Source organism: Puma concolor, chromosome C1 (assembly GCF_028749965.1).
Source record: "Puma concolor isolate L17-30 chromosome C1, mPumCon1.1.hap2, whole genome shotgun sequence".
Taxonomy (NCBI): domain Eukaryota; kingdom Metazoa; phylum Chordata; class Mammalia; order Carnivora; family Felidae; genus Puma; species Puma concolor.
Window position 1 is genome coordinate 157,833,511 of NC_141674.1, and position 26,950 is coordinate 157,860,460.

The 26,950-nt window shown below is 38.0% G+C and overlaps 1 protein-coding gene across 4 annotated transcripts in view; it reads left to right on the plus strand.

Moving 5' to 3' along the window:
* Positions 1 to 26,950, plus strand: part of B3GALT1 (beta-1,3-galactosyltransferase 1) — a 355,371-nt gene that overhangs the window by 267,111 nt on the left and 61,310 nt on the right. For 3 of the 4 annotated variants that reach the window (XM_086718817.1, XM_086718818.1, XM_086718819.1), the window contains exon 2: positions 24,720 to 24,956. The exons of the other annotated variant lie outside the window; for it this stretch is intronic. The gene's annotated coding sequence lies outside the window, so the exon portion shown is untranslated. The remainder of the gene's footprint in view (positions 1 to 24,719; positions 24,957 to 26,950) is intronic. 4 annotated transcript variants of the gene reach the window in all.

Genomic DNA, 26,950 nt, shown 5'->3' on the forward strand with positions numbered 1-26,950 from the left:
TTGGGATACAGCATATTTGAACTTGGAGCTCAGTAGGGGGCTTTATAATTCAATATTGTGTGTGGCTATTTGACCTCTAACTCATTGTGAACAATCTCTCCTCATCAGGGCATTTCTTGGCAGCAGTGTTCCAAGACTCTAGATAACTTCTCCAGATTAAAAAGTAATACAAAATAGTGTGAAATAGTGGTCACCTAGTGATAGTGGAACCTGTTTTCAGGAATGAAAACAAAATTCAACTTTGAATTGTAGTAATTTTTTTTTCTTCTACAGCAAAAGATAGATTTTCCGATGATGATGCTGGATTAATACAAAGCACCATTTCCCCCAGAACATTGCCACTGTCATCATCATATTCCCTCCTTGGGGAAATGACATACAAAAAAAAAAAAAAAAAAAAAAAAAGAATACACTTATAAAAGTTAGAAATACAATCACAGGTTCGACAGGCATTCCTGGAAGAATGCACTTCAAGTCAGTGCCTTCAAAGCATTTCCTCTTCTTTATATATGTCTTTATTTTTATTTTATTCATTCCTGGGATGTTGTTTTGGCACTACTCTAAAGCAAGGCTTTTTTCCCTATTTATCTACTAGATATATAAGCTGAAGCAGAAGTGTGAGAAGAACAGAGATTGTTTAAAAGAGCTCTTATTTGTTAACCCAGGGCAGTGAATCAGTCCTTCATAGATGTGTAACTGGCCAGGGCAAGCGAAACCCTTGCTATTTTCATAAGCATCCTTCTGGGTTTTTGTTCAGAGGTTTAGTCGTTCCAAAGCAGAGTTCAACATCTGGAAACAGAGATAAGAAATTGAATCTCTCCCACCCCTGAAATCTCCATAGGTTAAAAAATCTCTTACTCCAATGAATACATTCAACCAAGACATTCAATCTACACATATTTAAGAACAAAGTCAAATATTATAGACTCTCATGTCTTAAATATCCACATTCTGAACAATCTGCCTCTTGTTCATTGAGGACTCCCCGTCACAACACCTGGGACACATAGTAGGCACACAATTAATGTTAACTGAATCAATTTGAACTTTGAGGGAGTGAGGAAGCCCAGATCTGAAAAGGAAATGATCAGATTCCTATGTCTCTTTTTCCCTTTTCTAGTAAAAAGAAAAAAAAAGTAACATAAAGTACATAAAATATATATGTACTGTAAAACAAGTAATTAAAAAGTGAACGCCCTCATAACCACCACCCAGTAGTTTTCAACCTCTTTGTTTGGATTCAAAATGGATTAATTTTCTTCCCTCTAGTTCTTAGCACAATGACACATCACTTGATAATTAATCCAAATGAAAATTAAAAACTTAAAAATATTTTCATGTGAATCTATTAAAACCGTACCAGTTACCACTGCATGAAATACAGATTGCTAGACCAAGAATATGGCATTTCAAAAGAGAACTGAACTGGTTTCTCCTCTACTCTGGTTCCTTTGCAGTTGCAATCCTCTTTTGAGAGGAAACATGCCCATCCCCCCATAACAGTGCTGAGAAAATAACCAGAAATTTCACACACACACACACACACACACACACACACACACACACAAAATGAAAACTGGGCCTTTTTCCTCTGCAGGAGACCACTACTCCTGCCATTCAGGTAAACCAAGTGCCTGAGGAAGTTTTAAGACATATTTGAAGAAAGAAAATATTTTGTGAACACAAAGGAAGTCTGGACCCAAAATAACCTAATGAAGTGAAAAGGTAAAATTTAAGAAGACAGCTACTTCTTGCTTAATTATTTATTTATGTGCTGATTGAGCTGACACCCCTTCACACTTAGAGTTTGGGATGTGTCCAGGCTCCTTTGTAAAGAAAGAACTCCACCAAATTTTCCCTGAGAGGCTAGAGAAAAATTAAGGTTGAACATTTTATGTGATGGATTTCAGAAGTGGCTCAATTTAGCTAACTTAAGGTTGAAATAGTGAGAAAACCAATACAATCCCAAAGGCAAAATACTTTCTTCTGTAAAAACTAATCTTTTGCCAAAAATGCTTGCTTTAGAGCACAGAAAGAACTCTGTTCAAGTTGTGATTTTAAAACAATTGCTATCACTCTTGCCCAGAGGGTGTATTAACCTGAAACTCATTAGCCATAGAGTAAAATTACATCTGTTAATAAAATGCATTTTTTCTTCGTAGTCATACTGATTCTGTAAGTGACCTCTAGGTTTCACAAGAATTAAGCTGCATTTATGGTTACAACAATTTAAAACAATGAACACTTATCAAGTACCTAGGTTGCATACAGAATGATACTAGGTATTCTGAAAATGCTATCAGTGGATAACTGCAGATTCTGTCTTGAAATATAAAATAAATGCTGAAAATATTCATGAGAGTAAACATCAGGGAAACTAATGTTTTCTTTCAATATTTAGTTGGCTTTTTTAAAATAGGCATTAGAAGGGGCGCCTGGGTGGCTCAGTCGGTTGGGCAGCTGACTTCAGCTCAGGTCATGATCTCACCGTCTGCGACTTTGAGCCCTGCTTTTGACTCTGTCCTGACAGCTCGGAGCCTGGAGCCTACTTCCAATTCTGTGTTTCACTCTCTTTCTGCCCCTTCCTTGCTTGCTCTGTCTCTCTCTCTCTCAAAAATAATAAACATTAAAAACAAATTTTAAATAGTGATTAGAAGAGAATAAAGGAACAACTTTGGTTTAATAAAGTCATCAGTAAAAAGGTAAATAAACACTTTTGAATGTGTATAACAAACAGCTGCGTATTTTAAAACAAGCATAGACTGGTCAGGATTCTGTGGAGACAAAAGAGGAAACAAATAATGGTCTGTTTTTCCTTCTTAATAACCTACTCCATGTCCAACAGGGTCATTTTGAGAGCTCTAGTAATCTATTCAGGTGTGAAAATAGAAGCTAGTATATTTGTGTTCAAAAATAAAAGACTTTTGAACACTAGAGTCATCTCTAGACCTTAAAGAAAGCACTAAATAGTCTTCAAAGGAATAAAGGAAAACATGAGCTGCAAACATATCCTCAAAGACAAAGAATCCTAGTGCTAATGAGCTCTCAAACAGGATCAATAGTTGGGGATAAAACTCAGTCAAGAGTAATTTACATGCGGTGTCTGGTTGGCTCAGTTGGTTACGCATCCAGACTCTTGATCTTGGCTCAGGTCATGATCTCACATTTTGTGAGTTTGAGCCCTGCATTGGGCTCTGCACTCACAGTGCAGAGCCTGCTTGGGATTCTCTCTCTCCGCCTCTCTCTCTGCCCCTTCCTCCCCTCCTTAAAAAAGGAGCAATTTACATGAAAGCATAGAAGATACTTTGGGAAATGAAATCACTCTATGCTTAAAAGGTCTGGCATATTAAGGTCTCAATTTTTAAGTGTTGTGGGAAGAGATACCCTGCATTTATACATAAAATTACCTCAGTTTTCAACAGCAAGATTTGTTGCAATGAAAACGTTCTCTTCTTTTAGGTTTAAGAGCTCCAAATTGTACTGTAACCTACATTAAACATAAGTGTCCCTTTCCTTTACAAAGCTCTGCTCTACTCAAGTCAGTGAATTCCAAATAATCCTCACTAGGGTATCTGCATTAGCTCCCATCGTCACATTCAAAAAATTAACCCTAAATAGATTACAGTCCTTCAAAGTTGGCATCTCACCTTTCCCTTTCAATTATATGGCCTAGTCCATACTTTTCAGTAAGTAGAGTTATTAATAATATAAGCATATAAGGTAGTAGTCTGCACAGCTGAGGAAGAGGTGCATACTCAGGCGAAGGTTACTGCAGATGCATATTGAAGCCCAAAGACATGACTGGGTGAGTCCCCAGTGGAGTCCTACCTTGTTATTGTTTTATAAAGGTCTAATTTAGGTTGGCATAAATACAGAAAAAAACATTCATTTTTGTTTATGCATCTGGAATACACTTTTATAAATATGTAAAGTGAACACATTTTGAGAGTTTAATGAGTTTTATAATTCTATTCCTAGATAAACATACTTTCTGATAAAAAAAAAAAGAAAAATAATTATTTCCTGATTTATTCCAAATTACCTAAAGGGCCCAAAACATAACAGAGCAAATAATGAATGCAAATGAGGAAAGACTCCTCATATTGCTTTCCTTCAGCCCCAGATTTATTAGAACATGAGAACATGAAAATAAGTAAAATGAGTAATGGTTTTCTACCCTGGATCTTGGTCTGTGCTGATAGACTGACTGTTTGAGGGTGAATCACAGAAACCTTGATAGTCCATGCTTTACAAAGGCCAGATAAAGTAAGCTGGTGATATAGCTGTATGGTCTCTCTCTTTGGGTATTGCTGACACTCCCTGCCTTTTAGTGAACCATCACCAGATAATGTGGAGGCAAGAACCTTGACCCATTTCGGAAAACACTTCTCATGAGCATTTTGAAAGGAACAGGGATCCTACCCACTTACAAGGTCATCAGATTTGGTTTTATATCACCCTTTAAGCACTGTGACTGTGTGAAGTGGCTTACCTAGAAATGCAGCCTGGAGACCCAGCACAGTGAGGGAGATTCCTGTCTGCAATTAGATTGCCTCATGATTCATGATTTATTATGGAATTATTATGCGGCTGAGCATTGTTTGTGTGTGTTTGTGAAAGAACAGTTACACTGAGGAGAAACGGAAGCCCAGGTAGAAAGTTTAATGAGAATCTTCTCTCCTCTTGTTCTGCTTGGAGGTATGGCAAATTTGTGAGTTCAAAAGGAAGTGGGAGAGCCCTTAGGTATAAGCTCTGTCAAGGTTGGTTGCAACATAAGAAATGTTCCTAGTGGGAAAATAGAAACGATCAATAAATCTCTTGTTCTTGATCCAAGGTAATTCAGAGTAGGTGTTATTTCTAAACAAATGGATTGATAACTAGAATTTGCCTATTAGCCAAATGAATGTTATTCTTTTCTTATTTGGCTTGCCTCTGTTGTATCAAATAAAAAACATACCATTTGTATAAGGAGCAAATACATTTTCATGACAATGTAACAGGATACCAAATTTGACCAGACAGTAAAGACAGTTAAAAATGCCTTAAACCGTAAGTTTAAACTCAGATAATATAGTTTAGAAGATGCCTTTTCTTCACTGTCAAGACAGAACCGGTAAATTGTGGACATTGACTGTGGACTAACATGTGTTGTTTATTGAAATCTTGTAGCACCATTATAAGTTTATACCTCCTTGATACCTTTCTCATAATCTGGCTAAGGATCTTCCAGGAGCATTCAGACTCTGTTGCCATTTATTAACATGTTACATGAGAAATGAATAATACCTTTGTGACCAAGTAAAAGCTTACTTCTGTTACCAGTCTGCCAGCTCATTTGCCAGCCCCCTTTGCCCAGTAAGGTGCAGTGGAGTGAAGAGGGGCATATTGAGTAGGATTCTCCTAAACATTCCACTGTATTTTAAATAACCACACCCCCCCTACACACACACACACACACACACGCTGAATACAAAGTGGTTTAGCTCCCTTAGATTAATAATGCTCTAAAGATCTTTCTACCTACTTGATTTGTATCCAAAGAAGCAAGGGTACACTTGAATAGGTTTGACAAACCCATCAATGGGAAATCAAAGTTGGAACCAGTGTCAAAGAAGGGATTTGCGATTGGCAAGGAGATCATTTAAAATTCAGTGATGTGGGTGCACCAATAGGACATGAGTCTCGTAGCATTACTCCTAGGAAATGAGATAAAGCTTGGAAATAAAACTTTCTATAGAAAGCTCAGTCATGTAGCAAAATCACATATATTTGTTAACTTGCAAGGTTGAAGGAAAAAGAAAAGCAAGCAATTTAGTTAACCTTAGCTGTAATTAAGTAAAGGTCATTATAAAGTATCTTCTATAAAGGAGAATTATATGCAAAAAGTTAATAAATCTTTACAGCTCTAACTAGGAAGGCATCTGTAAATATATGAAGAAACTCCTTTTTTTAATTTTTTAAAAATGGTTATTTTTGGGGAATGCTTGGGTGGCTCAGTCAGTTAAGCATCTGACTTCACCTCAGGTCATGATCTCATGGTTGGTGAGTCCGAGCCCCACATCGGGTGCTGTGCTGACTGCTCAGAGCCAGGAGCCTTTTCAATTCAGTGTCACCCCCTCTCTCTGCCTCTCTGTCCCCCTCTCTCTCAAAAATAAATAAACATTTAAATGATGCAGAGCACAGGGGGAGGGGGAGAGCAGAGAGAGATGGTGACACAGAATCGGAGCAGGCTCCAGGCTCTGAGCTGTCAGCACAGAACCCAACGTGGGGCTCATGGGGGACTCGAACTCAGGAGCCATGAGATCATGACCTGAGCCCAAGTCAGACACTTAACAGACTGAGCCACCTAGGCACCCCTATGAAACAACTTCTAAACACTGTAGTCATATATTCACTTCATGCTTCCCCACAACCAAAATCTTTCTCTACTCTGAATAGCAGGACTGGGTTTATTGGCATTTCCCTGGAATCCTTTTTTTTTTTTCTCCTTAAAAACTAAAAGTCATCATGATCTGAAAAATGGTGGGCAACAAGACATCCCCACTTAGTATTGTGCTATCGCCTTCCAACAAAAGTCTGTTCACTTGTGTGGCATGTGCACTCCCGATTTCTCAATATGGAATAATGATGCAGTTACAAATTCCACTTGGAGTGGAGGCAATTATTTTGATGACAGGAACACAATTATTCTCAAAGATATCAGAACATAAATTAAAATATTAGATTCTCAAACTGACAGTTGAAAAAACAAAGGTTATTCCTAGTGTGTAAAGTAGATATTTGCCTCTGACAAGTTCACAAAAATGCATCTGTTCTTGGTGTTGTCACCAGCAACTCAGCCCGACACCTAAAATTTCCTTACTTTAAAATGTACTTGATGTTGCCTGGAGTACAAGACAGACATTTGGAAATCATAACGTTTGACTGCGCTTGGTAGCAATCGTGGGAAGATCCTAACAATAGTCAAGGTGCCTTCAGATCCTATTTGCTTTTACTGATATCTAAATTGTGAATTAGAATCTTGTTACCTTTGCTATTGCATTTAGGAAATTATTGCTTAACAGGATCCTAGTCATCGTAGAAAGGTAATGTACTTCCAGGATTGCCTACTTTTCTCACTTTTACAGGATTAAGTAATACAAGAATATTTTCTCTTAAACCCACCTTTACAGAGCTAGGTGGCAGTAGAAAAAAAAATGTATTTGAAATTGCACTGAATTAGTTGGATTCCTGGGGGTACCTGGGGCCCATGGGCAGGCAGTTCAGCCTGTCTGGGGATCCTAGCCCAGTCCCAGCAATGACAGACAAGCCTCTGAACCCTGAGACTTTGTAGCTGTAACTCTAGCCTGCACAAATCCTGGAACATACAGGATGTGGTTTGCTGCAAGAAATAAGATTGCAGCCAAGTCCTAGCCCTTCCCCGTGCTTTCCACTCTCCTCCACAGCTAGGTAGGGACAAGAATAGCGTCTTTTACTGAATTACTAAATCCCAGTGCCTTCTTTTTTTTTTTTTTTTTGATGTTTTGAATTTTCATTTTCCATATTTTAAAATTTTATGTACAATAAGATTCACTTTCTGGTTTGTATTTTTATGAGTTTTGACAAATATGAAGTTATATAACCACCACAATTAAGATGTAAAATAGTTCCATTATCCTACTCATCAAAAAAAAAAGCCATTATGCTACTCCTGTTTAGTTAAACTCTCCCCCCATCCTTAACAGAGAATAGAGGTATTCTGTCTCTATAATTTTGTCATTGCCAGAATATTCTATGAATGGAACCATACAGTACACAGCATTTTGAGCCTGTCTTCTTTTGCCTAGCATATTGCATTTGAGATTCATCCAAATGCATTATAGATGATATATATTGATATATGTGCCTACATTTATCAATTATTTATTTTTTTATTGCTGAGTAATATTTCATTATAGGAATGTGCCACGGTTTGTTTATCTATTCCTTAGCTGAAGGACATGGGGTTGTTGTCAGATTTGGGCAAATATTAGCAATACATTTGGCGTGTTTTGTGAACATGGATTTTTATTTCATCTGAAATATCTAGAAGTAGAATTTCTGGGTCGTATGCTAAGTATATATTTAACTTTGTAAGAAACAGCCAAACTATGGTTCTACCATTTGACGTCCCCACCAACAATGCAGGAAAGTTCCAGTTGGTCTATATCCTCCTCTGTGCTTGTTTCATTTGCTTGTTTGCTTTGTTTAGTGTTTCTTTTAGCCATTCTAATAGGTATATAGAGACAGCTCACTGTGGGTTTAATTTTCGTTTTCTTAAAGACTAGTGAGATTGAGTATTCTTTTCTGTACTTAGCTGCCATTTGTATATCCTGTTTGGCAAAGCATCCATTCAAATCTTTTGTTCACTTTTTAATTGAATTATTGTTGCATTCTGAGAGTTCTTTAGATATTCTTGATATTAGTCATTCCTCAGATGTGTGGTTTGCAGATAGTTTCTCCTGGTGTGTGGTGGGTCTTTTCATTCCTTTAGCAGTGTCTTTCTCAGGGCAAAATTCATATATTGATAAAGTCCAATTTATCACCTTTTTCCTTCATGAATCATGCTACTGGTACTACTAAGAAATTCTTGCCAAACCCAAGGTCACAAAGATTCCCTCTTACGTTTTCCTCCAAAAGCTTTATAGCTTTTTTACATCAGTGCCCCCTCTTAATGGGGTCACTGAGGATTCTATGAATTCTGAGTATTTAAATGGCTAGAAGATTTAAGATATCAGAGAAAGTGTCTGCTCCTTGAAGTCAAACTCTACATCTCACAGTGACAGCACTGTGCCTTGCCCTAGCCTATCCTTGCCGGCAGCTGGGTGTTCAATAAACACATAGTAAGAACTGACCAATCCTCTCAGAGAAGTGATTACTTCAGTGTAGTGTAGCACGGGAAGGACAGGCTTCACCACCAGTTCTGTGTTCACATTACAGCTCCACATCATGCTGGCTCCACGATTTTGGGCAGGCATTTTACTTAGGTTCTTCAGACAGGGTTTCCTGGCTTTAAAATATGGGCTAATAATGCGGTCTAAGATTTTTTTGTGGGGATGAAGTGTGACATCATGTGAAAGTGTCTTCACGGAGTCTGACATACATTGGGAACTCTGTAAAGAGTCAGGTGGTTCATGCTGTGAATCAATGTCTTCCATATCTGCCGTTTGAATATATTCTTTCATGTGTGCATGAATTGTTAGCAAAGATGACTGAAATGGTTTCAAACATGGCTGTTTTCAACAGGTTCTCTCCTTAAAACTGCCCTTCTCCTGTACACAGTAGAGGGAATGAAAAGGGGCTAGACTGGGGAGGATGCACAGGGATAATTCTAGAGTGTAGTCTGCATGGGGAACCCCTCTCACACCTATTGGAATTTGGCAAGGCAGTCTGAATCAGAACCTGGCAATCGATATGCTAATTAATAATTAAATGCAAGCTGGAGGAAAAATGGTTCTGTTCATGTTTTGCTTATCAAATCATTATCAATAACTTACCAAATGTAAAGTTATGCTACATTTTATTAATCTTAATTTTTTATTGAAGTAAAAGGGTATTTCTATTTGAACTTGCTCATTAATAACTGACTGAGGGAACCAAAAAGAGTTCCTAGTCCCAGACAGTAGTTGGACAACTGCATAATCATGTTGCTTCATTGACAACATGAACATTGACAACATGGTTTACTTTCATTTACAAAGTAAACCCCCAAATTTCTTAGTTTAGAAGCATAGTCTAGTACAGTCTATTGAAGTGCTCTTAAATTGGTTATTTTGAGAAGTGACCTGAAAAGAAAATCATGGTTATCTATTTTTTCTAACAATATTGCCATTATTATTATTAAGCATATGCTCCATGCCACACAGTGTCATTGATGCTTTCTGTATATTATCTAATTTAATTCTTGTAACAACCCCATGAAGAGGGTGTTATTATTCTCCTGATTTTATAAACAAAGAAATTGCAAGTTTAGGTTAAATATCCACTGCCAGGTCACACTACTAATAAATGACTGACTCAGAATTTGAACCCAAGTCTATAAAACTGGAAAGCCCTGTTTTTAACTGCTAAGCATTGTCACCTTATCTCCATTGCTTACAACTTATAGAAGTGCTCTCTAAAACATGCAGTCTGTATTTTGGACACCCAGTGAATCCATAATGTTCCTAACTTCTAGATATGCAGCAGAGGGCCTTTTGATTAGGTACATATGTATTTCAGTTCCCAATTACAAGATTAAAGGTCACTCTAGTTTTATGTTTCCTTATTAATCTCCTAAACATTTTAGCACTGTCAAATGCATAATATACCAAGTATGTTACTCTTCTCAGGCTCATCTAAACATTTAAAGTGTTACTGATTAAACTTTATGGATACCTGTCAAGAGGTAATTATCATTTAATAGAGCTGTCCAAATGTTTCCTAATTTCCTAAATGCAGAATTTCCCCAGCCAAAAGAAAACATTCCCATAACCCCTTAGGCAGGGAAGATCTGAAGCTTCTAAATAACTTACATCAAAAACTTCTATGTGTTTCCGGGAGAAAGAAAAATATCTTATTTGCCATGGTACAATGAATTACTTCGAGAAGAGGATCAGAAATGTTTGTTGAGCTGATGAATGAATGAATGGGTCTATCAGCAAACATGAACTCCAATGTTTTTAGGATGGATTAATTGATTAATCTGTTGACACATTTTAGCTCTTAAAGCAATATTTTTGCATACTTACCCTGAATCTTATAACTAGATAATTTAGAAGCAACTTTTGACACTGTACATGTTATATTCAAAGTTATAAACACAAATATACATATTAGACATATGTATGTGTATATATATATATATATTTTTTTTTAAGGGAAGCATTAGCATCAAGCATCAAGTTTCCTTTGCTATTCCTTTGCTTTGAATTTCCTATTCATTTTCATGATATTAAATTTATAGCTCATGGATATGTCTCCATGACTGGCACTTATAAATGGTTTTCAATAAACTAGATCACCTCTACAAAGAACCTCATAAAATATGCATAAAATAATAGAAGTCACAAGCAGCAGACATGTTAGGTTTGGGGCTCCAATAGGCCTAATGATAAGTAAAAAATGGAGAAAGAAATGAACTGTAGTAGAGCAAGACATTGCCTGTATGGTAGTGGTCAGACCCATAAATTCTACCTTACCTTCCCCAAGCTAATGTTACAAAGTCAATGAGCACATAATTCTAGGCTCGTTTGGCAGATTTCTTACTACACATAGGCTGCTCAAGTACTGTACTTGTTTTTCTGGACAGAATTCCAAAGGCAGTAGGAGCCACATTCAGTCACATGTATTCTGATTTTTCATCTCTATTTTACATACTTGCCAGCTGGCTCCTAAGTAAAACAATGTGGGGGCAGCCATAATCAACCAAGTGGTCATTCACTCCTGCCCATCTCCTAATCTGGAGGATACTTATCCTTGTGACCTAGAAGAGGCCCAGCTCTAAGCCTGGATGTATTGCTAATGAGTTAATTGAAAGGTTAAACTGATAGCTGGCTGTTCTGAGTGCTCAATGTAAAGATCCATGTTTCATTCCAATTGAAATGGCGTCCCACTTTTTCAAAGTATTTGGAAGACTACTATTTATGCCCAAACTTATAGGGCCTTTTTATAACCTAATGTTTACTTGTTTGTTTGATGAATCATCATATGGCTGTTAAATAGGTGATGATGCAGTCACTGAGAAGGTAATTTCTATTTGTTTCAATAATGCTGCGTTGCCATAAATCAACTATGTGACCCAGGATGTTCCAAGTCTGTAATAATCATCATTTGAGTATTTACTGTTAGTCAGCATTAGAATAAATATGGATTAAGGAGCCAAAACCCCCACCCTTTCTTATAATTTTTCCTGGGGAGGCACCTCTAGCCCATATCAAAATGAGAATATTACTGAAAACATGTAAGATTGAAGAACCATTTTCCCTTTCTGTTGTCACTCAAAGACCTTTATCTTTCTATATGAACCTGTGGAAAACACTATCCTTTGAATATTGGCTTCTGTAGTTTCCCTGTGTTTATTCTTAAAACTTAAGCTAATGAACTGGGTTTTCTTAATTACATTAATAAACCTATTAAAAATCAAACTCACTAACAATCAAAGGAATGCAAATTAAAGTAGTGGTAGGATATTATCATTTGCCTCTCAGAGCAGAAGCAATAATTTTTAAATGATAATGTTTAATGCTGATGAGTTTACTTCAGATAATCATTCCCATGTGCAACTTATAGTAATTTAACCTTCTTTAAAAAGTCTTTCTGCCTTTTTACCCAATACTCTCTGTTCTAGAACCAAATAACAAGGAAGATAACTATAGGTGCAAAGATTCATGAATAAGGAAATTATTTATACTGTTATTTGAAACAAAAATTTTACGCTAGTTAAATGTTCACATTATGAAATTAAATTATAATACATATAAATGATGGCATGTCTTTATATAGTATAAGATGTGTTTACAAAAAATTATGAAATGCTTATGATATCATGTTATATAAAAAACATAAATTGTAAAAAGTATAACTCCAATGTAGTTTTGAAACTATACAGACACACACATATTATACACACAGACGGAGAAAGAAACAGGAAGAGAAACAAAAACTGTATGTGCTTATGCTTATGGGAATCAGACTCTAAGGCAAACTGCTCAAAACAGTAATAGTGGTTATCCCTGAACTATAGATGATACTCTTTTCTTTTCTTCACTTTCCTATAATTTCTGGATTTTCTATAGTAAACTTGAGTAATCAGTAAATAATTATTTTTAATTATCTCAGGAAACCCCAGCTTTATATAAATGAGTGGCATGGAATAGCAGATTATCAAAATACAAAAGTAAGAAGATAACCAAATTCAAAGGAAGACTGTGAGATACACTATTAATTTTTAGGAATTATAATTATTTTATAATTTTATAATTTGTAGGAAGTACTTCTCTTCCAGTGCATGATTTTTAACTCTTATAAAAGCAATGTTGTAACAAAAGGAATTTTTAAATAGCATATTTTGAAGATTTCCCAAGTTTCTTGCTATCTATACTGCAAATAAGATTGTGCAACACTGGGGTTTTTTAATTAAATGGTATTCATGGGAATCTTATGAAACTTAAACAGGTGCCTCCATATCCAAATATATGAAGAAATAATATTGCGTGTATTACCAATTCCTACACAACTGATTACTCTGCATGACCAGCAACCTCTTTATGTAGATCAGGCAATAATAGGAAATGTGTTTTTGTACATTTGTACATTTTGTACATTTTTGTTCTGTCAAAAGACCCAAGAGATATCATCAGCATAGCCCTTACCCATCAGGAGTCTGTAGTCAAAAGGAAAGAAACCAGAGTACAAAAAGATTATCAGAAAATTTATTAACTAGAGAAGTAGATAATTATGTAACTGCGCACACACACACACACACACACACACACACACACAGACACACACGCAATTACAGGTATCTAGAAGGATCTTCAGCCTTCACAGAGATTCTTCTAACCTGTGTGCTGACTCTTGGCACCTCCAGACCCAGATATTCTCTATTCCATCTTTGAGCATTTATGTCAGTTCTGTGATGTGAACATAGATGTGAATGGTGAGGGATTGTGAGATGTGAACCACGTGAGGAGGGAGTGTTTTGTGGGGAACATTCCACACCACTTTCCCCCAACCATCCCTCCATGGAAATTAACATTGATTAGAGGAAAAGCCCTGACCCTAGAATTGCAAGACCCCTGTCCACATCCCAGTTCTGACATTTACTTTTCTGGACTTTCAGGTGATTGCAAGCATTATGAGGGGTTTACCAAGCAGAAATGCCTTTTTCATTCATTCTCTTTTTTCATCCATTCATATCGGACATAAGTGAAGTATTTGGATAGCATGTCCAGGTCATTCATTCTCTTTTCCTCTCTCTCTCTCTCTCTCTCTCTCTCTCTCTCTCTCTCACCTTCCCTCCCTATCTGTCTCTCTCTTTCCCTCTCTCTCACCACCAACGTCAGTTTCCATCTACACATTTTTTTCAAGCTTTTAAAACAAGCCACATAGCAGAAGAAAGGCATTTGGAGCCACTTGGAATTGCTTGCCGTGTGCAAATAATCTGAATTCAATGATCTGCATGATGAGAAGGGAATGGCAGACTCTAATCAGGAAAAGAGTTGGAACTGTTTCAGGCTGGTAAACATATAAAGACCAACAGATTCTCTAAGATACCTGCTATGATAGGTGCATTTTCTTTCTATTGTAGAAAGGCTCTGACTTGCATAAAATACATCCACAGTCATTTCCTGTTTTTCTGATGCAGTTAGCCCTGATCAATAAGCATTCTTTTCACTGCTTGGTATTTATTGATCATAGTTACTACACTGAGAATGACTGTTGAAATATAAACTTCTTGGTTTGCATGTTCTGAGGGGCTATTATTGCCTCTCGCTAATTTGTAGACACTGGTCATTTCATGCGTACAGGGGCTCTGTGGTTCAGTGCTTAGGAGACAGGGCCCAATCTGAATGTCTGTTTGTGAAAACAACGATCAAAAAGAACAGTAAGAACTGAAGCATCACATATTGTATTGTTCTCAGAGTACCACTCAAACCCATAACTGTTATTAATTTGAGAGTAATCACTGCATGATAGAGTGCTATCCATCTGTTCAGAGAATTGTGGGAAACTATTAAAAGATTTACCACATATGTAGTCCCTTCCACTAAATATCACATGTCCTAAAAAATTCAACATTTAAAAATTTATATCAAAATGTGAATGTTAGGAAAATTATTTGACTGCTAACTACCAAGGTCTATCTCACTGCACGAATCAAAAATCTCAGGCAAGTTTCAAAGAGATTCAAGAAAACATAATACAAGAGTTTATTTTTTATCTTTTCTCTGTTATACCTCCACCATATTCAAGACAGTGCCCCAAGACGGTGAATCAAGATTTCAAAGCAGTTTCTGCAAACACAGATTTTCTGTGACTAACAGAATCTTGAATGACAAATACGTATGGACCATATTGCATTGCACACAATGTTTTAGATTAGAGTCTTCAAGCTGGTGTGCTGACATGCTGAATTCTGAGCCCTAAGTGTGGCTCATGGAGCTCAAAGTGTCCAGAATCCCTGGTCCAGTCATCTCCACAAATGATCAGCTTTGACCATTGTCCCCAGTGCACTGCTCTAATATTACTTTTGTTGTATATATTGGAATAGAAAAGGTTAAGAGTGCTGCCTTCAACAATTAACTATGGTAATCATGCTCTAAGAAAGTCATTTTGCATTCTGCAAGGTCCACTAAAATTTAAGAACTCACTAACAAAGAGAAGGCAGCTATTATGATGACATCTACACAGCTGTCCGTTGACAAGCACTTTCAAATAGGCATTCAGTTCCAACAACAGTACTCTGCTCCTAAAGCTTCTAGGGACTCTTTTACATCTTTTTGTTAGTCCATTTTGACATACTCTCACAGATGCACACTTTGTTGACAGAGCCCTACTTATTGACTAGATTGCTATATTTTGGAAGCACAGTTGTCTCCCAGAATTGTTTCCTGACACTACCAAAATGCCACTTTTTTGAAGTCAGAGAAGTGATCCATGCTGAAGTTTCAGTGAAGGACTCCACGTTGATTTCAGCTCTGCAGGTGTTACTGTACCTGATGAGCAGCCTGAGAGAATGTAGGAGGTATCACTGTATAGTCATGAACAGAATATACTGAAAGGGACCAAACCTGGTTTCTTTACAAGCTCTTTCCCAAAGCTAGGGATTTGTCTCCTGTTCCATTTGAAGTCAGTCTTCCCAAATGAGTACAACGTTCCATTTACCAAGGCACACAATCACTCCCCTGAAAATTATGTCTGTGTACAAAGCTTCAAGAACCAAAGAGGAAGAGGAAGATACAAAGCATCTGAAAAATCAAAAGGATTTCAGCTCAAACCCCAGTGTTAGTTTGTTTCCACATGATGCAGGGCTTGGGTGTAGACTATGAACCCAGATTCCAGGCTTGAGTGAGAAGCTGAGACATTAAGAGAGCAATAGCAGAGCAAACCAATGAAGGTGGCCAAGGGAAACTGTGAAGAGGAATGACGTGTCCCTCGTGATGTTATTTCACATCACTGCACATGTCTGGGTGGGGGGGCATGTGTTGGGCTCATTGAAAAGGGCCTGGGAGGATAGAGATGGGAAAGTCTGAAACCCAGCAACAAGATTCTGGGAGAGGCAAGACATGGCATCTCCTAAGTACCCATCAAGAAGTTGCAGCATCTGTCTGATAAGATGGGGCACAACTGGATATTCTAGCCAAATAGTTAACCTGTTTTCATAATATGAATCTTACCTTACAAATATCCTTTTAAACATGGTCAACTCTAGGGGCAACTGGCTGGCTCAGTGGGTAGAGCATGCGACTCTTGGAAAAATAAATAAACATGATCAACTCTAGACTTTTAAATACAACAACACAATGAAGGGATCTGTTCATCCAAATGAATGTGGTATATTATCTCGATTATTCCGTATTCTTCTCAACTCCTAGAAAGAACATTATTTTACTAGAGCTTGCACTTTAAGATTCTCAGTAAAAATGTATGCAAGTATTTTTTTTCTAAATATAATTTTTGAGGGGCACCTCAGTCAGTTAAGCGTCCGACTTCAGCTCAGGTCATGATCTCACGGTCGGTGAGTTCGAGCCCCGTGTTGGGCTCTGTACTGACAGCTCAGAGCCTGGAGCCTGTTTCAGATTCTGTGTCTCCCTCTCTCTCTGACCCTTCCCTGTTCATGCTCTGTCTCTCTCTGTCTCAAAAATAAATAAACGTTAAAAAAAAATCTAAATATAATTTTTGAAATTCTGGAATTGTGAAAACTTCCTAAAAATTGAGTGAATGAGTAAAATTATATTTACTATCAAAGTCCCCTTTGAAAGCTATGTTAATATTGCCATGAAATTATCTTAATAGTAAAAATAAAGAGAGAGTAATAAGAATATATTAAAGAAGTAAACATTTTAGGTTAAATACTAGATGCAGCTGCTGACTGTATGATGCATATGACTACTGGAGAATTTTCTCATATGTACAGGCAGAGTCTGGTGGGATGTTTAGTTTATGGGTGGGTTGGCAGAGAGCAAGAAAGCCGGCTTTCTGCTGCAGTTCTGCACTCGTGGGGGAATAAGGTTGAGAATTTTAAGCTTACCACTTCTGCCTTCTGTTAGGCCCTCAATCTCATACCAAACAACTAAAGCTCAAAAAAAGGAAAAGTGATTCAAAAGAAGAATGAGGGTACAAAAAAATGTAATGCCCCTTTCAGTGAGGTTTAATTATTGAATTCTACAGGAGTACGTGAAGGAAAAAAATGCCGATGTTTGTGGCCCGCCAGGGTACATTTGCTTGTTTATCTCTGTGTCAACTACAAGTGATGATGGTGAGGGAGAGGATGGCAGAGCTGAGAGTCCATGCAATTATTATTTCCTTGAGCCCAAGTGAGCTGCAAGAGCCATTATATTCCCATCCCACCTCCACCTAACACCTGACTCTGAGTCACTATGTGATGCTTCTACCAGCAGAGTAGGAGTTATTTTTCTAGATCTGCAAGAGAGAAAAAAAAAAAAGTGTAGTCATTTTCCACACATTTTCTTATCGTGAAGCTCGTTGGGATTTTTTTTTTTTTTTCCTTATCCGACAGGGCTGCTGCCTTTTAAAGCAAATAATAAGGAAGAGCTAGGTGACTACTTAGCATAGGTTGGAGGAGAGGGGAAAGAAACTTTGTCCACGTGGCTCCCCAGGGATCTGGGGAAGGAAGGAACAGAGGGCAAAGAGACAACGTGCCCTTCTAGCTAATCTCGATTTCAAATGCCAAATCCTACACTCAGGTGAAGTAGAATTCGGCAAAGTTGCTGTGGTCATTAACTTCCTTTGTCTTAAGGACAACGCCCCTATCATTAGATTTAAAAGCAGTTTTTCTAGGCCAGTAACCTCTGGCCGTAGCCAAGGCTTAAGACTGCCTAAAGCAGAAATAAGCATGACAGTTGCAGCGGCAGCAGTAGGAGGCTGGATCTGGGAAGGAACTGGCAGTGGTAGTTACAAATGAGTATGACGTAGATGGCATGAGGCATTTGAAGCTGGGAGTCTGGGGAGAATGCCCATACTTTACCTAGCCCAGTTCCTTCTCAAACTCCAAACCCTTGCTCCCTGCTCCTGTTCCCTAAGCCGTCTGCAGAGCACTGACTTCCGGCAGGCCAGGTAAAATGTGCTAAGGGCACGAAACCAAGCGTTCAGCACACCCAGCAGTCCTGCTACTGGGCCTGCAGATGAGTGGCCAACCACAAGGAGACATGTGTGCCTCTGAGGAGTCCCGTGCGCACACTTGGCTGCAAAAAAACGTTGTTCACACCTATTGTTTTTGAAGAGTCTGAGGCCATGTCGCTTTTTTCATGACAATATAAACATTCATAGAGATAAAAAGGGATAGCGATGCCTTCTTCCATTGGCAGTGCCGCTGTTAATTAGTACGTTATTTTTAGAGCACATTCTGGCACTGCAAGAGCCAAATAAAATGATCATGCCCTTTGAGCTGGTATCCTCATACTGGGGAATTATCTAAAGAAAATAGCTTTTAGGCCTACTTTTGCAAAGTTGTTTACAGCTACCTTGTTATAGCACATCACTGGAAACACCACAAATGCTCAACAATTAGGGAGTGATTAAACAAACTTTAAACTTTAATATGGTGATAAAGTCTGTAGCAATAAAAATGATGACTATCTGCACTATATAAATATTTAGAAAGTGTATGTAAAACAATGTTATATTTAAAGGAGAGCACACCCTATTCCAAGCACAGTACGACCAAATTATTATGACACAACGAAAACTACATCTGAACAATGATAAAAACAGAGGAGACCACTCCTATATATAGTTAGTGCTCTAGAGGGAATGAGGACTTTGTATTGTTATGGTATTTTAAAGCTGGCTTTTTTCTCTTTTTTTTTTAATTTTTTTAAACTTTTTTAATTTATTTTTGGGACAGAGAGAGACAGAGCATGAATGGGGGAGGGGCAGAGAGAGAGGGAGACACAGAATCCGGAAGCAGGCTCCAGGCTCTGAGCCATCAGCCCAGAGCCCTACGCGGGGCTCGAACTCACGGACCGCGAGATCCTGACCCGAGCTGAAGTCGGATGCTTAACCGACTGAGCCACCCAGGCGCCCCAAAGCTGGCTTTTTTCTTAAACACAAAACAGTAAACATGTCTTAAAATGCAGTATTTATTTATTTTTTTTATTTATATATGAAATTTATTGTCAAATTGGTTTCCATACAACACCCAGTGCTCATCCCAAAAGGTGCCCTCCTCAATACCCATCACCCACCCTCTCCTCCCTCCCACCCCCCTAAAATGCAGTATTTAAATATGGCATGTATTACTCTAGTTCAAAAAGCATTGAAACCATCTGTATATATTAGTCTGCCCATTCATTTGGTGTGTACTTTTGACCTCTACCACAAGATCAAGTGGCCATAGAGAAGCCAGTGCATTTAAACAATATGTAATTGTCCTTACCTAAAAGTAAGTGCTAACTTTGCTTTCAATAATGGTCCCCATTTGAATGGAGATACAAGTCAAGGTCAAGAATACCATAACTGAAAACCAGACATGGGGGGATTCGGACTCAGAAGGCCAGATCTGATGTGAAAGCGCAAGTGAGGAACCTGTGAGAAGATGGTCAGAATCATAGGAGCAGAGAGCAGAGAGAGAACAGCCAGATGCACGGACTGAAATAGAGAATCGACTGAGAAGCAGATCACAAAAAGAGCTTCATGTACCGGGTTATTGTCCCAGGGGCAGCCTTTTTTCTCCTCCGTCCTTGTTTTCAGATTTCAGGTGACAGTGATACAGCAACCCCTTGGACAAGACCCATCTTAGGTTTTCTAGAAAATGTTCACATGCCGGTCCACTCAGTTTGTGTTGCAGTTAAGGAGACACGTGAATTCTGAATTCCAAGTAAACAGTATAATTTTTAGCGACTGACACTGTAATGCACTGGTCTAAGTCATATTATTAGAAATATCTTATTTTCTATTGCTGGAGTAAATCAAGTAGCTAATTGGAACAAAATACATTAAATCCTTGAATGTCATGCTTTGCTGAGCATTAAACAGGAGTGCTTGGATCCACAATTATTTATGTAAGGATTTCCTTATGAATTCAGTGGCCAAACCCCAGATTCCTTCTTGCTGAGGTGTTCTGCTTTAGGGAGCGGTATTCTTTTTCACTCAGCTCACTGTTCATGAAGTCAAATGAGAAGTCAAAAGCCTTCTGTGAACATTGACAAAGCTCCGTTCACCCTTAGGGCTTTTCTACAACTGCTTTTCCGACTTCGTATCAGTAAACTTTTTCCAACTGTTCAAATCAGCAAGAACCATTGATTCATGGGTGCTACATTGAAAGCAATTTCCACTGCTCATTTCCAATCATTCTCACTAGTCAGCTTTTCTGAATCACTATAGCTATTAAATCAACACAGATGCAAATGGCAGGTCTGCCTCTCACTCTGTGAATTTGGATCGGCTTTGACATCATGAAGGATTCGTTGAATCCAGATCATTCCCATTAGTGTGAAGTAGTGGAAAGAGGACAATTTGCAGCCAGGAAACCTGGGTTTTAGTTCCACTTTGGGTGAGTTGTACATACACAGAATCTCAGGATTCTCACCTGTCACACAGGAGTAATAGCATCACATCCTTCTGGGAATGTTATAGGATCAAATGAAATGGTAATAAATGGGGAAAGGGTAATTCAGCTCCACGGCATTATTTGATTCTCTTTAAAAGGAGTGGTGTTTGGGTAATTAATGTGCTCATTTTCTGTGTTGGCCACATTCTTACTAACCTCTTTGGGGGCTTATTTAATAATATGACCTCAGATTGTTGCCAGAAAAATCTTCCTTCTGTTTTTGGACTTCTCTCCATGTTATAAGTATTTTAGTAAATTAAATGATAACTTAAGTGGCAGGCACTAATAAATACAATAAATGTATCTTCGTTCCTTTATCACACATATTAGCATGGACTGGCATTTAGGAACATGGAATATTTATAACTGAAATATCAAGGATGCACTGTTTTATAACTTCCCTATTGATTCTATAGAAGTATTTACTAGTATTTTTTTCTCAAACCTCCTGTCTACTTTCTTAAAGATCATGATTCTCACCTACAACCTAGACACATACTGATCTCTTTGTGTAAATGAGTGGTTCTCAGCCGGGGCTACAATTAGAAATACCTGAAAAGCTCGGGCACAATGCACATGTGAGCCCATTTCCAGGCCCAGAGATACTGATTTCATTGGTTCAGGATTAGTCTCAGACATGCCTTTTTTTTTTTTTTCTTTTAAGCTCCCCGCATGATTCAAATGTACACGTAAGGCTGAGAATCAGGTTTTACATTTTGATTAACTAAAATAAAGTAACCGTAGGCCATAATTATGGCCTGGGCAGTCCATATTTGGGCCAGCTAGAGGACTGTCATACACATACTATCTAAATTCAGCCATGGACATGCAATCAGAAATAGTGAAAAAAAGAAAAGAAATATTGAAAAAAGTACAGACTTTGGAATCAGCATGGAGTGAAATCTGGGGCTGCCCCATTCTGTTACCATCAGTGAGTGATCTGATCCCCATGTCCTTGTCTGTCACATGGATATAACAGCACCTATCATACAGGGCTGCTATGAGGTTTAAATAAAGAAATATACATACTAGCAGGTACTAAAACTGATAGCTCTATCAATAATTAATGCAACAAACGAAGTCCCTATTTTCTCAGTGAATAAACTGAATTTGGAAGGTCAGAAAAATTACCTGAATGCTAAAACTGGGGAGTAGGGTCTACCAACTAAATCAAATGAAAACTTTCTGGTTCTACGGTATCTATTCCTGGCACAGCCCAGATCCATATAACCACACACTCCCCAAGCACAGACTCGAGAGGCAGGGCTTTGAAATTGAACATTTCTCTGCCTGAAAGACTCCAGCTCTCTCCCAGAATGGGGTCTGTGTCCGTGTTCTTGTGCAAATCCTGGTTATCTCCTTCCTCTTTTCCTCCTTTCCTGTCTAATCATGCCAATCGTTGTTCTATCAGGATATAAAATAGTGATTTTTTTTTTTTACCTTTAATGGCTGTTCCCTTAACTACAAAAATACCCAGCCAAAGCTTTGAAATTACCATTGGTATTGACCTAATTACGTTCTTAAACAAGGTGCCTCCCTTTCCTCCTACTTACATTATTACATTATTTTCTTTGAGTTGCCCTTTTACGTGGACGTGGCATAAATGCAGAGATCTCCACTTTAGGTTTTTATTTGCCGGAACTGTGTCAGGAGATGAATACAAATTACTGTTTATCTATCAAACACTTACTTAGCACTTCCTAGGTGCCAGGCAGTGCTCTAAGTGTTTTACAAACATTAGCACATTTAATCCTTATGACAACCCTATAGGTAGGCATTATTATCATCCCCACTTACATGCAGGAAAATGAAAGCACAAAGAGGGTAAGGAATTCAACAGAGGGCACACAGTGGGTGTATAGTAGTAGGATTCATATCCAGGCAGCCTTGCTCTGGAGACCATGCCTTAAACAATGGTTCATCCTCTCTGGTTGTGTCACATGAGCCATTATCTCATTTTTTATCTCACTGAAATAAATTCCTGATGTAGGTGATTTTTATGATCATTTTTAGATATGAAAGAAAACTGGCCTCCAAAAGTCTGAGCAGCTTTCCAAGTCACAATTAGATACCAAATTCAGAGCAGTCTTGTAAATCCAAAATCTGGCTTTGATATACTGCCTTCTGCTTGCTTGGGTTTACTCAGACAGTCTCTGAAGGATGAACATGAAGGAATTTTGGCCATAGAATTGTATTTCCCCACTTGACTTTGCAGTCAATATAATCATTTGATCAGGACTCTAATGCAGAACACATGTGCCTAGGAATCCATTTTGTAAATTACAGAGAAAGCCATAAAATATCCCCACATAAAGTGAGCAGGGATCAAGGCTGCCATGTTTTTATGAACATAGTGATACACCCTTAACGAAAATTATATTTTCTTCTTGTAAATGAGGATACAAATTACATTTTTGACCTTTGGAATTAGATTTTGTATTTATTTTATGTATTTCTCAAAAGAATTCATAAAGATTGACAGTCATTTGAGCTGCTGCTAGAAAGAAAAGGTATTTTTAAAACCTTGGCATGCAATAGACAAGCAGTAACTACTTCTTTATGGATTGAACTATTGAACAATTCATGCTTTGATCATTACTTAGCAATTTATGACTTCTGAGAAGCCATTTATCACTACCTCCTGAATGATTTTCCAAAACAAATACAAACCAAAGAAGAAGAAGAAGAAGAAGAAGAAGAAGAAGAAGAAAAACAAGAATAATTTACTCTAATCTTTTTTTATGGATTGTAGTATTGATCACCCCCATATCATTACATAGGCATTATTAGCCCAAGGTACCGACAAAAGACAGCAGAGACATTCTATACATTTCTTATACTGAAACTTGAGCTCTGCTGAGTTAGAATTTCCCACCTTTGCACCATAGACCTCCTTCTAGAATCAATCACAATACACTTATTAAATACCTACTATGCACAAATCCCTGTATTGAGCATTAGAAACTCAGAAAACTAAGGCATACCCCCTGGCTTCAAGGAGTTTGTGTTTTATTGAAGAAGACAGATTACAGACAAATACACAGAATATTGCAAGATAAGCATCGGTAAAATCACCTACAGGATACTGAGGTGGCACAAAGAGGGAGTGATCAATTGACCAGGGGGCCAGCAGGAGCTCAGAGGGGACTTCTTGCTTTTCAGCTAGGTCTTGAAGGAGGAGTAGGAGCCAGTTGAACACTACTGCCAGTTGAATACTCCTAAAAAGGAGTATTTCAGGGTAGAAAATTTGGCAAGAATCAGAATATAAAATACCTTGTAAATATGAAAACACGGACTTATAGTCACCATTCCCAACAGTGAGACACATTAAAGAATTTAAGTGGAAGAATAATGTGACTTAGTTTCCCTTCTAGAAAGGGCGGGGTGATTACAGTCTGCTGGATGTGTCCAGAGACCAAGGCTGCAGACATGAAGTGAATTAGAAATTGTTGTTAAGAGCCCATAAAAAAGACATTCAGGAGCAAAAGCAAGACAGGAGGACAGAATTTAAATAGATAGATAGATAGATAGATAGATAGATAGATAGATATAGATGATAGATAGATAGATAGATAGATAGATAGACAGACAGACAGATAGATAGAAGTGGAAGATGAGGAAGAGAAAGAAATGAAGCTGGCTACTCACTTATGTAGCTGATACAAATGTATCAATTAAAGTGCTTTCAGGGGATTAATTGTCTCCAATAACCACAATTGTGTAAGTCAGGTAAGCCCAGGATTGGTCGATTAACCAAGTCCATCAGAATTCAGGTTCCCTTTCCTTCCATCTTTCCACTGTCCCTTTTGCTCACGGTCACAATATAGTGCTAGCTCATACATGCAGGCACCACCTGTGGCCATACCAACGTGTGACGGCGTAAAAAGGGAGCTTATACACTGAGTGCCTCTCTCTCTCTCTCTCTCAGAATGAAGGAAGCCATCCCCAGAATCCCTCAGCAGATCTCTCAAGTCTCATGACCAGAACTGAGGCAAATGCCCCTGCCTAACTTAACCACGGACAGAGGAAACAAGGCCACCATGAAGTAGCTTAAGTCAGTATGACTCAGCTCAGGCTGGTGTCTGCCCTTCCTGGAGCACGGGAAGGGTACAGACCAGAGCAAAATCCTGTTTCTAAGGAAGAGGCAGAAAACAATGAGGACCAGGTAGGAACGAACCTTGTCTGCTACAGGGAAAATGATTAGTTTGGCTTCTTCCAGTCTAGTTGTGGGCGAAAGACAAACTGTAAAAAAGTAAGGTGGTGAGTAGAATTTCCCAAATATAAATAACCAAAGTGATCAAGGTTTTGCAGACTCAGAGGATAAAGTAGATGTATTGCATCATTTTTGTTTTTAGAAATGAAGAATTCATCCCCCAACCTGATGTTTGACCTGCATGGTATCTAGTTCTAGACACTTACCAAACATTCGAATGATGGATATTCACACATGTTACTTTCAAATGTTAGGATTTCACAGGTTATATAGATGTATCTCTATATAAGTCCCCCGGACTCCTTTCCTTTCAAGCACACTGTCTTCCTAACCTGAAACTGTTTTGCTTCAAAACCAGCCCATTTTTCAAACAGGATTTTCCAAAAAGGTGAAATTTTGAAGATTCTCCACCACCAGCTATTTTAGTAGGAAGGAGACTCAACAGGCATGTTATGCACTTTTTGCAGCTTAAAGCCCCGTTCTTCTGAGTCCTTCTCACATTCTGGAGATCCGTCTCTTACTGCTTAGAAATATTTCTAATGTTTGAAACAAAAATTTGTTCTTCAGTGATTAACACTAGTCCGACTCAATTATTTTTCAGCTTTATTATCACTGAATAAACTAAAACCTTACAGTGAGCCTAATGAATATATGTCTTATTCAAATAAGTCTGGTTGAATTTGATGTTTTTAATAAAGAAACACACTCTCTGGAACACGTTGCCTTAGTTCATAATGTAAAAGAATAAAATTCTTTCTGTCGATTTGCCATTGTGCAAAATACCGTAGTAGGAACGCCAGCTCCTTTGTTGTGTTTTGCATAACAGTAACCAGAGCATTTAATAAACAAACTATATGGTGAAAATTCCCTCATCTATCAGGCATCCAGTTTAATTGATAGCTTTGGATTTTGGCGCTTCTTTAGATGATCCACCAGACAAAAAAAAAAAAAAAAAAAAACAAACAAACCAGAAAGCTTTGCCGTGTATTGGTTATTTTCCTCAACCTTGAAATTTATCCATAAGACGCTTAGGAAAGCCCCTTTGCGGTAACAGGAAGGTCAACTTCATTGTCGCTATTTTTCCAACAGGCTGTTTATTGAACAAATCCTTTTTATTTCCCCCTTTTAAAAAGTTTAAGTTGGAATGCATTAATGTGGTAAACTGTTGACTTTCATCCTGGTCACCCAATTCCACAAAGTCAAAATGATCAAAGACTAGGCTCTTCTTACCTTCTTTCATCTCACTGCCTCCACGGAGGACGGAAGGTCAACACAGTCACACGGGTCTCCAATTACCGATATCAAGATAAGAAAGAAATGGCTTTCCTTTCCCACCTTTGAAATTATATTTGGATTGATGTAAAATAAATCTCAGAGCCTCAAGTACCCGCTTGCTTTCTGATTTCAGACAATGGCTCCTGAACAAGGACCAATACACGGGTGAAGTGGGAGAGGTAACCCGGTCCCCAGGCAGTCTCAGCACCGGGACAGCCTGGTCCATTTCTACTATTAAACTCAGCTTGCCTTTGGCCTTTTGATTATTTAGATTAAAATTCTATTGGCAAACTATGATTTGTATTTTCCCCAAGAACCTACATAGCAGGTACATAGTAAAGAGAATTAAAAAACAATTACAAGTTACGACTGTGTGTTGTCTTTAATGATCTCAGAATAAAAAGTTTAATTTAAAAAATTCTTGGAATCCAAAATTATAAGGAAAGGTAGAAACAATTTGATATATTGCTCTAGAGTGGAAAGCTACAGGGAAGAATATTCTGAGACTATTATGACACCAATGCTCCCTTTGAAATTTTAATTAGGGGGAAAAAACGCCTCAGAACGACTCGCTTTTGCATGTGTGTTGCTTTCTCTTGTCCTGGTTAGAGTCATCGTTGCTTTTTTTGGCAGAATTGCCCTTTTATTTGCCTGAATTAACAAAAATAATT